This window comes from Vicugna pacos, chromosome 3, assembly GCF_048564905.1.
Source record: "Vicugna pacos chromosome 3, VicPac4, whole genome shotgun sequence".
In the NCBI taxonomy this organism is placed as follows: Eukaryota; Metazoa; Chordata; class Mammalia; order Artiodactyla; family Camelidae; genus Vicugna; species Vicugna pacos.
In genome coordinates, this window is record NC_132989.1 from 111,106,038 (window position 1) to 111,117,471 (window position 11,434).

General features: G+C 37.3%; 1 non-coding gene across 1 annotated transcript; it reads left to right on the forward strand.

The window, feature by feature from the left end:
• Positions 1–9,080: 9,080 nt before the first annotated feature.
• Positions 9,081–9,214, forward strand: LOC116280126 (small nucleolar RNA SNORA70). The gene has a single exon (XR_012071596.1). It is a non-coding gene; the product is annotated as a small nucleolar RNA SNORA70 (small nucleolar RNA).
• The last annotated feature ends 2,220 nt before the right edge of the window (positions 9,215–11,434 follow it).

Here is an 11,434-nt window from a genome sequence, read left to right on the forward strand (position 1 = left end):
CAAGAACCTAAACCCCAAAGACAAGTTTTTCGGATATGTTACCAGTAGGTTTGGAGTTAGCACTTAAACTTGGTTTGAAAAGAGGTTGACTCCTAGGCCACTCTGCTTGTCTCACCTATGGAAACAGAAACTAGAAGACTGTCTGTTTTTTCCCCTACTACATGAAAAGAGATAAAATAAGTGACTACAAAAAGCTATATTCTTTAATTTTTCGCTTTCTATTATGTTCTCCTATTTCATAAGATTTACCTGTACCCCAGGCAAATCACATGTGTGAAAATCAAGGGGTTATTTTAGGATGGAAACATACATCAGAAGAGAGGAATGTTAGAAATGTCAAACTACTACTTCTCTTCTCTGGGCAACTCCTGATTGCAGGGCAAGCCCGGAGAGGGGATCTTTGCACAAGTGGGATGGACTTGCTTTCCCTTTTCTTCATCGATAGAGCCCAAGTCCTGATTTGAGTCTGAAGGTTGAATTGTACGATAGCTAGTAATGCCTCCCAAGGGTCCAAAGGACAGACATTGATGAAATAGTAACACCACATCCAAGACAATGTGAGGCAGTGGCTATTAAAAATGAGATGACTTCTTCAAACATTCAAAAAACAATCAGGCAATTTGGGTCTATTTCTATATTGTATTTCTTTTCTGAAATAGGCATCAACTTTACTAGGCTATGAGCTTTTGGAAATCAGAGTCTATGCCTTATTCATTTTTGCATCTGTATTTCTTAGAACAATCCCTAGCACATGTGTATATTCAATATGTCATTAGACAGAACTCATGCCTGGGTCCTAGAGAAAAGGAGAAGAAGGGAGGGACAGCCTACATGTTCCTGTTCATACATAGGACCTCGGCTCCCGGAGAAGGTAGTTTCATCTCCTGCATCCCAGGAAAACAACATCATCTTCCTGCTTAGCTTCAGGCATACAAGTCTGGTTTCCAGGAGCTCCCAGGTACCTAGAGCAGTCCTGGAGGGAGAAAGTAGAAAAAGTCCCACAGAGGCAGATGGCAGAAACAGTGGAAGTTTTATGTAACTGAGCAGAATTCCTCATGGCTCTAAGTGGGAGATCTGCTCCAAAATTCTTAGAGGTAGATAAAGTTTTAAAGGGGCTGAAATATCTGGGTTATTGCTATTAGCATAATTCCTTTGCAGTCCTGTATTGTGAGATCTCAGGAAACTTCCTGATACTTCAAAATAGAATTATTGTTACTTCCTAGATCCTAGACCTCCCCAGTGGCATCAGTTCAGAGAAGCATTAAAAGAGCATGTAAATTTTTTTTTTCTGATTTAAAAACCAGCAGGTTAAGCCTGTATTAGAAGAGATTAACTTTGTTGCCACATATTGACTAGACTTATCTGCTCCTAATTATGGAATCCTGGCTTCTAATTTTCTTGGGCCTCATTGACCTGAGGACAAATAGCCTCAATAACGAGGATGGTTCTGTCATCAAATCCCGGATGCTCTTGTCACAACATTGGCTTTCCTCAATCGGTTGTTCCCCAACACCAGTGCCACTGATTGCAATATCGAGGGTTCGTAAAATTCAAAAGAGTCAATTGTTTCATGAATATTGATTTGTGGGCAGACTGTTGATAGAAAAGATTAATAAAGGAGTCTAGGAGATTTTTTATTTAAGAAAATCTAATCTACGCGCATCAAGTTTATAAAGCAAGTGATTGCTAAATAATGTTTGATTATAACAAGCTTCTCCACTGATTACTAAATATAGCAGAAGTACAATTCAAACTTTTAAAATAGATTGTGTACAATAAAATAATATACAACTCTTATGAAGATAGTCAGATATAAACCAAAAAGAGTATCAAAAAGTACATCAAACATCTAATAATATTTTGAAAATTTTTAAAGAAATGCTATTTTTTTTCTACTAGGCACAACATTTTCTTGACTCTAAAATGCTACCTACAATTTAAATATGGCACCTAGAAAAAATAAAAAGAAATGTTACCATAAACATATACATGTAAACTGCTGCCGTAAACATATTCAAGTGATATGTGTTCTGTATTTAAAAACAGTAAATGTGTAAATATGCACTTATTAGAATCTAGGACATGTCAAATTAACTCTAGGAATTGTAAAAAAAAGTAAATAAATAATTATTCTATATCTTAAATGGAAAGACTAAATATAACATCATATTTTTAAAAATTAACCTAAAAAAGCAATGGCAGAAATAAACACTAAAGAAATTTGTATAGAATCTGACAAGCTAGTGCTAAAGTTTATTGCAAATAATAGTCTAGAAAATTTTGAAATTTGGGAAAAAATCCTGGGGAAGAGGGGAAGATGCCCTAATAGATCACAATTAAATTTTGAAAAATAGATTTTTTTTAAGCAATGGATAGTCACATAGATGAATGAAACAAAACAAAGCACAGAAATGTGTGTGTGTGTATTAAGAATAAGGAAATTTTGTATATGATAAAATTGATATTTTAAATCAGGCAAGAAAATTCAGATTATTTACTAAGTGATATTAAAATAACTAGGCACTTATTAAGAAAAAATAAAGTACTACATCACAGCATATTAAACTATTACTTTCAAATGAATCCAATGTATAAATGTAGAAAGTTAAAACTATAAAATTTCTAAAAGAAAGTATAGAAAAACAAATTTATAATCTTAAGATGTAGAAGTCCTTCTTAAATGCGACTGAATACCAAAAAGATAAAATGAAAAGAGTTGAATGGTTTGACTATATAAAAATAAAAAATTTGCCTTCAGAAATGACACTGTAAACAAAGTTAAAAGATTAAAATTAGAATAAGATAATATGTGCAATATACGCCACAGATAAAGACTAATATCCTTTTTTTCCCTTTTTCAGTTATTTTAGGTAGAATTATTACAGCTTGACTGCACATATACCTTCTATTGCATGTAAATACATACATACAATATACTGCATATTTTTTTTTAGTTTACGTATATGTCCTGATCATTGTTTCCAAGAAAAGATTAGAGCTTTAGCCTTTTAAACTTACATAGTTATCAAAGCAATAAAGCCAACCACAAAATAAGAATCAATAGAATGCGGTAGTCCAATCATAAAAAGACCAGTATTCTTAATAAAGTATTTCCACAAATAGAAAAATAGGAACAGAATGCAAACAATACATAGTAAAAGAATTGCAAATGGCTAGAAAATAGATGGGAAGAGTGTCAAACTCTTCATTAAACAGAGAATTACAGGTTAATGTAATTAAATTCTATCTTTGTTTTCCATTTTGGCTCATCAGAATGCAAAAGATTAAAAAAATCACTTTTAGTTGGTAAGGATGTGGAAAAATGAGACATTATACTGCTTGTTGGTGTCGTAAATCTACTTCTAGAAACATGTTCCACATAAATACTTGCTGTCTTGCGGTTCCCCTGTGGAGGGACAGGACTGACCACCCACCCACACTTGGTGAGATGTCTAGAGGCCGCACAGACACCCAGAGAGACTGAAAAATTCATTACTCACATAATGAGCTTTCTGGGAACACAGAGCAGGCTCCTAGGCAAATCTGAAATGAATTGTGAGAGCAAAGAAAAGTGAGTTTGGATTTTTATTGTGGGAAGGGAGTTCCTGTGAGTGAGCCGGGGGTTGCATGGTCTGAACTTCCCACTGGCACCCAGGAGGGGAAAACGGGGGCTTCCTATCAGTTCCCCTAGATGTGGACAAGAGAAGATGCTGATGTGAGGCTTGAAAGCTTTGAGTAATTATTCATCACAAAGTGGAGCCAGACTCTTTACTTTGAAAAATAAAAAAAAGTCTGAATCACTTTGCTGTATACCTGAGACTATATTTCAATACATAAAAAAAGAAACAAAACCAAATACAGTATTTTGTATTTCATACAAAATAGATAATTTCACAATTGTCGTTGGAGGAAGTAAACAAAACAAAACAAGAGTAGGTGGAGATGTAATGGAGGATGTATTCATAGAATTCAGTAAATGATAGAGCCCAATTTTGGACACTCCTGAGGTTCTTTATCTACCCAATTCTCTCCTGACACTGCAGTCACTTTCAAATTGTGGTTCCTCTCTCCTTCTCCTGGTCCTCCAGGCACCCCTCCAGCACAGGGAAGTTAGCTGGCCAAAGTCATCTTCTCTCTATTGGCAGCTTCTCCTTTTTGTGTGTATTGTTTCCTTCCCCCACCAGAAGCTCACTTCTCTTTCCTACGTGAAAAGTCTGTTAGCCCTGACATCTCTCTCCCTTGCTTGGGACTCCCATCACCCAGATATGACTGCATGCATTTTTTTTTGTATTTTTTAACAAGATGTTTTAAAACAAATTTAGAAACACGTAGAATATATACATATTTGTGAGTTTGGGATCTGTTTTACATTTTGCTTTTTTTGCTTTAAGATTATAGCATCTTTATATGATTAATTAGCCTGCCATACAGGGAAATAAATCATATCATAACCTTGTTGCAACCACAATCAGATGAAAAGACTTCATCAAGCAGAGTTTAAGTAACTTGCCCAAAGTCTGGGAGTTTGTGTGGAGAAGCTACAACAGATCCCATACAATCTGCCCTGAGGGCAAGGTTGGAACCCCCTGTGCCCTGCTCTTCTGTAGGGGGCAAGTAATTACTGAGAAAACTGTCCTCCATTGTTTGGGAATTAGTTTAGGGATGTTTGGAGAGTGCTGCTAGATGTTTCTGTTATTCATGGCATCCCTGGGTTATAACTGCCTCCCTGCCTTGGGGCACTGATTGGCAGTGACCTGGAGCTAACCTTCTTCGGCTATTACAGTCTGCCATAGGGGGGCACTATCTGATCTACTTTGTGCAAGATTGTGGAATCAGCATGGAAAATTCTTCTAAGACTATAAACAAACAAACAAACAAAAGTCTAAATTTAGGTTGTCAATGGGAAATATGAGTACTAACCCCAGGTATGAGCCCTTCTAAGGGGGATTTGTTTTTATTGTTCTTATCATTTTGGTTTTATGTTTACATATAAAATTGTCTTATCATCATTTAAGCAGCTCAATAGCAGCAGGTCATTATTTGGAAAACATTAAATGCTGCACAATGTTTGCACTACACTCTCCTTTTTCCCCCTTTGGTATGTGTTTAATGAGTTACACTCATGGCATAGTATTTACTTTGGCATTATGTATACACATATAGGTGAACCAAAGGAAGGAGCTCTTTGTAAAGACTGATAATTTGCACATATAGACATGCTTTTTGTTCCCCAAATTGACTGCAAAAAATGCACACATAATTCATGTTATTGTTGTGTACTACAGTACAGTTGTAGCTAACAACTTTAAGCTCTCCGTTATAGCGTTGTTTTTCTGAGTACAGCTCAGTTGTCAAATTTCCCTCCAAGGCTGAAATGTAACTTACGTACGAGCTATTAAGCCCAGGAGCAATGTTTTGGAAAAAAAAAATTAGTTTGACCATTTTTTTAAAGCTCAAAGGGGGAAAAATAAATATGGAGGACTTTTTTTTTTTATTGCTATTCCTTGGCAACTTTAAAGAATAGTTTTGCTACATTGTGTGATTTATGCATCCATGTAGGGAACAAAAACAAGAGGTTCTTTTTTTTTTTTTAACACAAAACTTTGTCTTTTCTGAATAAAATACTGCAGAAGAAATTCATCTATAGTTGATAGCTAAAATATTTTATTTGGATGTAGCTAGAGAGCATGGATTTTATTTTACAATTAAACAATTAGAACAAGTCACAGAGAGCTCAAGGGGTAACTTATGTTTATTACCTGCTATGAATTGTCATGTTCAACATCTCTAGGAGGACCTCTGATATCTAGGGCTGAATGAAGCCAAGAAAATGACAATTTGTATCTCAATATGCTTTTGTTTTTATGCTAATTTGCCAACCTGCTTTTACACTGTTAACTTCTAGTAGAAATTGCTTAGATGAAACGGACTCAAAGCTCCGTTCTTTTCTCAAGTTTGACATAAGGATCACTTAGGGACTACTTCTTATCTGTGGGTTTCATTTAATGCTGTCCATCAAACACCACCCTTAAGCTGAACTAATCCAAAAATTCTTTGAAAAATAGAACTCATAAGCATAAAAACCTAAGCTATGAATATTTGCTTCCCTGGTTTAATCAACTCCATGAAGGAGTGTTTTCTAAACTCAGGGCTGTTTCAATGGGAAGATGGTGAGCTTTCCTTCTCAGTTTACCCTATGTGTGCAAGGAAAAATGATTTAAGAAACAAAATAAGAAAGGAAGAAAGACCAGTGTCTGTTCCAGTCTAAATACTCTAAACTCAAAATTTTCAATTTATTTCTCATTTATGTTAGTGTACGACCTTGACTTAATTGTCAGAGCTCATGGGGAACAGAGTGAGGCAGTGTGAGAGGAGTAGGGTTCTGAAGGGCAGGGAATATGTCTCCACTTCTGGGGTGACAGGCCTCCCTGAAAAGATAATTGTATAATTTCTCTGCTATGTGTAATCAAAGGTGGGGAGGAGGGAGGTGAAAAGATAGATAAGTGGTAAAGGGGAAGGGAGTTGAGGACAATACATGATCCTTAATCCTTCCTTCTTCCCTCCTGACCTTCCTCCCACTCTCCCTCCCACCTTCTCTTCCTGTCCCCCTTCCTCCCTCCCTACCTCCCTCCCATCCTTCTATCCTTCCTTCCCGGAGTAGTACACCTTTCACTGTTGGAGAAAGCAGGGGACAACTTTTGTACATTCAATGATAGGAACAGAGTAGATTAGACTTTGTTCTGAGGCTCATTTTTCACTATTTGTATTTCAGCTTAGACCTAAAAATATTGAACTGATTTCTTAACATTTCTCTGCCTCTGAAGGTACATTATTGTAGAAATTGTGATATAAAATGATATTTCTGTGTTTTTCTAAAACTTCATTTTTTTTATAGAGGCATTGGTTTGAGAATAGAGGAACATCATTTTTAAAAAATAATGAATAATATCTGTTGTTATTTCTTATTTCTTTTAATCAGTCATCAATTCATTTATGAAACAAACATTGATTGAGTGCTTACTAGGTACCAGCCAGCCGCTGCTTTAGGCTCTGGAGATTTAGCAATGATAGCTACATAAGTAACATTTTCATTGTCTCATTGTTTCCAAAGGGGAAAGGTTGGCAATTGGGCATATTTCTGTTAGGCATTCTTTGTGTCGAAGGACAGTCTTAGTCATTCCTACTCAGTGAACAGGGAGGACCAAGCTGTGTTTATTGTGAGGACCCACGTGGCAATAAGGGAAGCAGGCATGTTCTGGGAATCCAAGTACGGGAACCCTGGGTCTAACCCTAACCAAGGCTGGGACTGAATCTGAGGCTGCTGCAGGGATTTAAGCAGCTGGACTGACTGACGCCCACACTAATGTCCCCCCACTCATGTGCTCCGCTGGTCTTTGCTCCTTGTGCATGACCATCTTCCTACTGACGCATTCTGGCACCAGCATCTTCTCTGTTTCCGTTTCCCACCTGCCCCCTATACCATCTGGCTTTGCAGGCTCTTTATTACTTTGGCTTGCCCAGTTACTTTCAGCTTTAGCTCTTGCTGCTCACTTATAGATTCTTTATTTATTTTCCAGTTTATTTCCAAGAGGGAAACTCTGGTTAACTCAGCTAAGTCCAGCTTTCCTCTGCTTAGGCAGGGCTATATGGAGTAGGATTCATCATTGGTCCCCCGAGCAACCCACTGCCTTTGTGTCTTTCTGCTTGTGGCTCAATCATGTGTCTGACTCTGGGACATGGAAGGGAGGGCTCCTTCCATGACACAGAACAGGAGTGCCTAAGGTCATTCCCCAGTAGGGGAACCCTAAGAAGGACCTGGGGCTAGCTAGTCACTGTAACTGTTGAATAAATAGTATAAGAAAGATTTCTGTCTATTGTGGAATGGGTAGGAAATATTTGACATTTTAGACAAAAAATTGGTCTATTCACTGAAAATGTAATCAAACAGCCTTGGGCTATAATACAAAGTTCATTGAGACTTCCTTTTTTTTTTTTCCTGATTAACTGTCAATATACTGAGGCATCTACTTTTCTGTATATATTCATATGATATGACTGAAAATGTCTACAAAATTGGATTCTGGTGTCATTTAAGTGATGCTGGGAAGGTGCTTAAATATCTTTTTAGAGAACAACCAACTCTTTGAAGTTCTATCATTAGAGATAGTGTGCTGAAGAATTCTTGATTTCCCTTCTAGTACAAATAGATATGGAAGGATAAGGTCCAGCTTTGAGGGCACCAATATCTGCCTGGAATATTCCTTGCCAGCCTCATTGCATGGCTTGTTTATTTTTTAACATTCAGATTTCGGGGCAGTCATTTCTGATCACCCTAGTTAACTAGGTCCTCATCTTATTGTCTATTTCAGGTATTTTCTTCCTAGAACTTACCACAGTTTGCATTTATCTTTTCGTTTACAACATGTTTATTTATGTCTCTACCGCTAGAATAAAATAACATGAAGGTAGGTCTCTCAGCAGTTTCGTGAATGGGTCTGTCTCAGCTGAGTGCCTGGCACAAAATAGCATGAATGACTTATGGAATCAATGACTGAACACAAAGGTTGACCCAGATTTCCTACAGACTTGGGAGCAACTGGAGGTAGAGACAGACAATCAAGTGAGAGGTAAAGGAGTGAAGTCATCCTTTCCGATTCTCAGTCTCCCCAAAACTTTTCACACTTCTTCCGGGCTGTTCAAAAGCATATGTTCTCATGGCACAGGTGCCGAAAATTGTCGGCCACTTTTAAGTCATGAAGTCAGATTTCCTAAGAATGACTACAAAACCTAATATAGTCGTTGACTTAGTTAAGTGCCCTCCTAAGGACGTGAGAGAAATCCTGACCTTACGTTTTACATTGTATAAGAATATTCTACAAGAACATATTTTGTATAAGATAATTTTAACACACATGGGAAGAATATTCTCTTGCCAAGCTACGCTCAGTCATGTGATATAGCTAATGATCATTTTAAGTAAAATTTTGTAGAGAATTAAATCTCACAAATCAGTTTTATTGTGTACGAAATGCCTAGTATATACTGAGAACTGCGCAGGCAATTTAAAGAGCTTGTTGTCTCTGCCGTCAATTAAGCTGACTGTGCTTTTTTCCTCGTGGGATCCAGTGTGCGATGGTTGCAAACCGTCTTCTCTTCGGTAGTGTACGCAGCCTGTTATCTGTATGGGTTGCCCTAAGGGACCTTGAAGGCAGCTCTTTCCAGTGGACATTCATGTCTGGCATACTGTCCCCAGCCTAGGCTTCAGATGGGTATGCATGGTGCCTTTGGAAAGCCCCAGGGCATAGTGGCCAGGGTCCACATTGGCCAAGTCATCATGTCCATCTGGACCAAGCTGCAGAACAAGGAGCATGTGCTTGAGGCCCTCTACAGGGCCAAGTTCAAGTTCCCTGGACACCAGAAGACTCACATCTTGAAGAAGTGGGGATTTACCAAGTTTAATGCAGATGAATTTGAAAACATGATGGCAGAAAAGTAGTTCATGCCAGATGGCTGTTGGGCCAAATATACCCCTAATGGTGCCCCCCTGGACAAATGGTGGGCCCTTCACTCATGAGAGTCTTGGCGCTGCCCCTCCTTACTCATAACTACCAATAAATCCTCCCTTCCTGTCAAAAAAAAAAAAAAAGCTTATTGTCATTTCTTGTTGAAAAATTAATCAAACAATTATAGTATCATTTAGTAGAATCTAGAATTAAATATCAAAATGAGCATATACATAATTTGTGGATTAAGGAGTCAGAGGGCAAAAGAATGAATGTAGGTTAAAATTGTTACAGCAGAATTCATTAAAAAAATTAAATTTGACCATTCTTTAAATGGAAGGTTTTAATTCTCCATGGAATAGGATGGGGTAATCCTGTTGAGGCCTATGATGGTCAGTTGAACCTACTGTAGTTTCAGATCAGGGTCTTCTTTGAAATATATATCCAAAGACTCCAGCCTCCTATACTTAGAAAGGCCTAAGGAACTCAATCTCTTATTTCACCTGGCAAGTCAGATTGCCTGAATTTATGGCCATCTGTTAATTTCCCTTTTGTTTTCTCCTCTGATCTTAATAAAACCTTTGGCACTCCAGCCTTGTCTCAGCTAGAAGCAAGGAAAAGGTATGAGTTTTCTCAGATTAGGCTGATACAAAATAAGGAGAAACCCCACTTGTGTACTCAGAACCAAGATGCAGCTCTGATCTGTGAGAGAACTCCAGGGGGAAGGTGATTCTCAGCTTTGATTCAGGGACTCCGTCTGGCTGTCCTTCCCCATCTGTGTTTTGCTCCTAGTAGAGAGTCAGTAGTCTCTTATAGACTCTGCCTGTAGCCAGTCCTTTGCCTCCTCTTCTGGACATTTAACTCAACCAGCATTCTTTTGTCTTCTCACTTATGATTTATTGTATTTCATATCATATTTCCCATCTGGTTATCACCTTCTCTCTATTTGGCACTTGGGTCACAGCCCCATGTCTCTCCTGACTGGAGGTACCAAACCTGGTATCCTGTTCCAGAAAGCTGGCAAGTTGGTCCACCTGCCATCTGTAGCCTTGAGTTTTGAGGCCAAGAGGATGGTGGAGAAGCTAGTCTTGACTTAAAGGATAAACTCAGTGATGTTCCACCTAAAAATGGCTACTAAGCTACCCACTTACAGGGAAGAGGAAATTCAACTTTGTGAGAAGGTTGCATCTGTCAGATACCTCAGTATTTTAGTTGGTAATTAATTTTATTTTTGTATTATTATTATTTTATATTACTTATATTTTTTATAATTTGAAGATATTCCAGAACACTTCTGGTAAATTAATTTCACTTTGCTTAAGAAACTTGTGGCAACAGAGTGTGCCAGGTGAATGTGTATAATTGAGTGTGGGTCTGTATGCACAACACACATGCACCCACATATTTCAAAAATATGAAATTTGAATAAAATCCCAAGTATTTTGATACTATGATAATTAGAAAAAATAACCTATATGGTTTTAGAAGAGTTTAGTGTTCTTGAATTCTTTAACCACAAAATATTTTCTGCTGTTTTCATCTATAGGCTTTTTGAAAATGATCTGGTTCCTTTGAAATTTCCCATGCCTGCTTGTTTATCAGTTTGACATAAAGTAGATGGATTTCATTATAACATAATGAAATATAAACATAACATGAACAAATGATGTATGAACAATGTATGAACAATGATAAGTTGTAAGAAAGCACCACTGTTCATTTTTCCTTCTCCTCAAGATGGAATTAAATCAATAAATTTTACACTATTGATTTAAGTGGAATGTTATTTTAAAGTTCCATGTGTATAAGATGTGTATGACCATGTGTATATGCTTGCCATCACGTTATTGAACAACCAAAGTGACAGTTTAACGTTTATGCTTGAAAGACAGAGATATAAAATATTGCACTAATTCATAAAGAATAAAAGA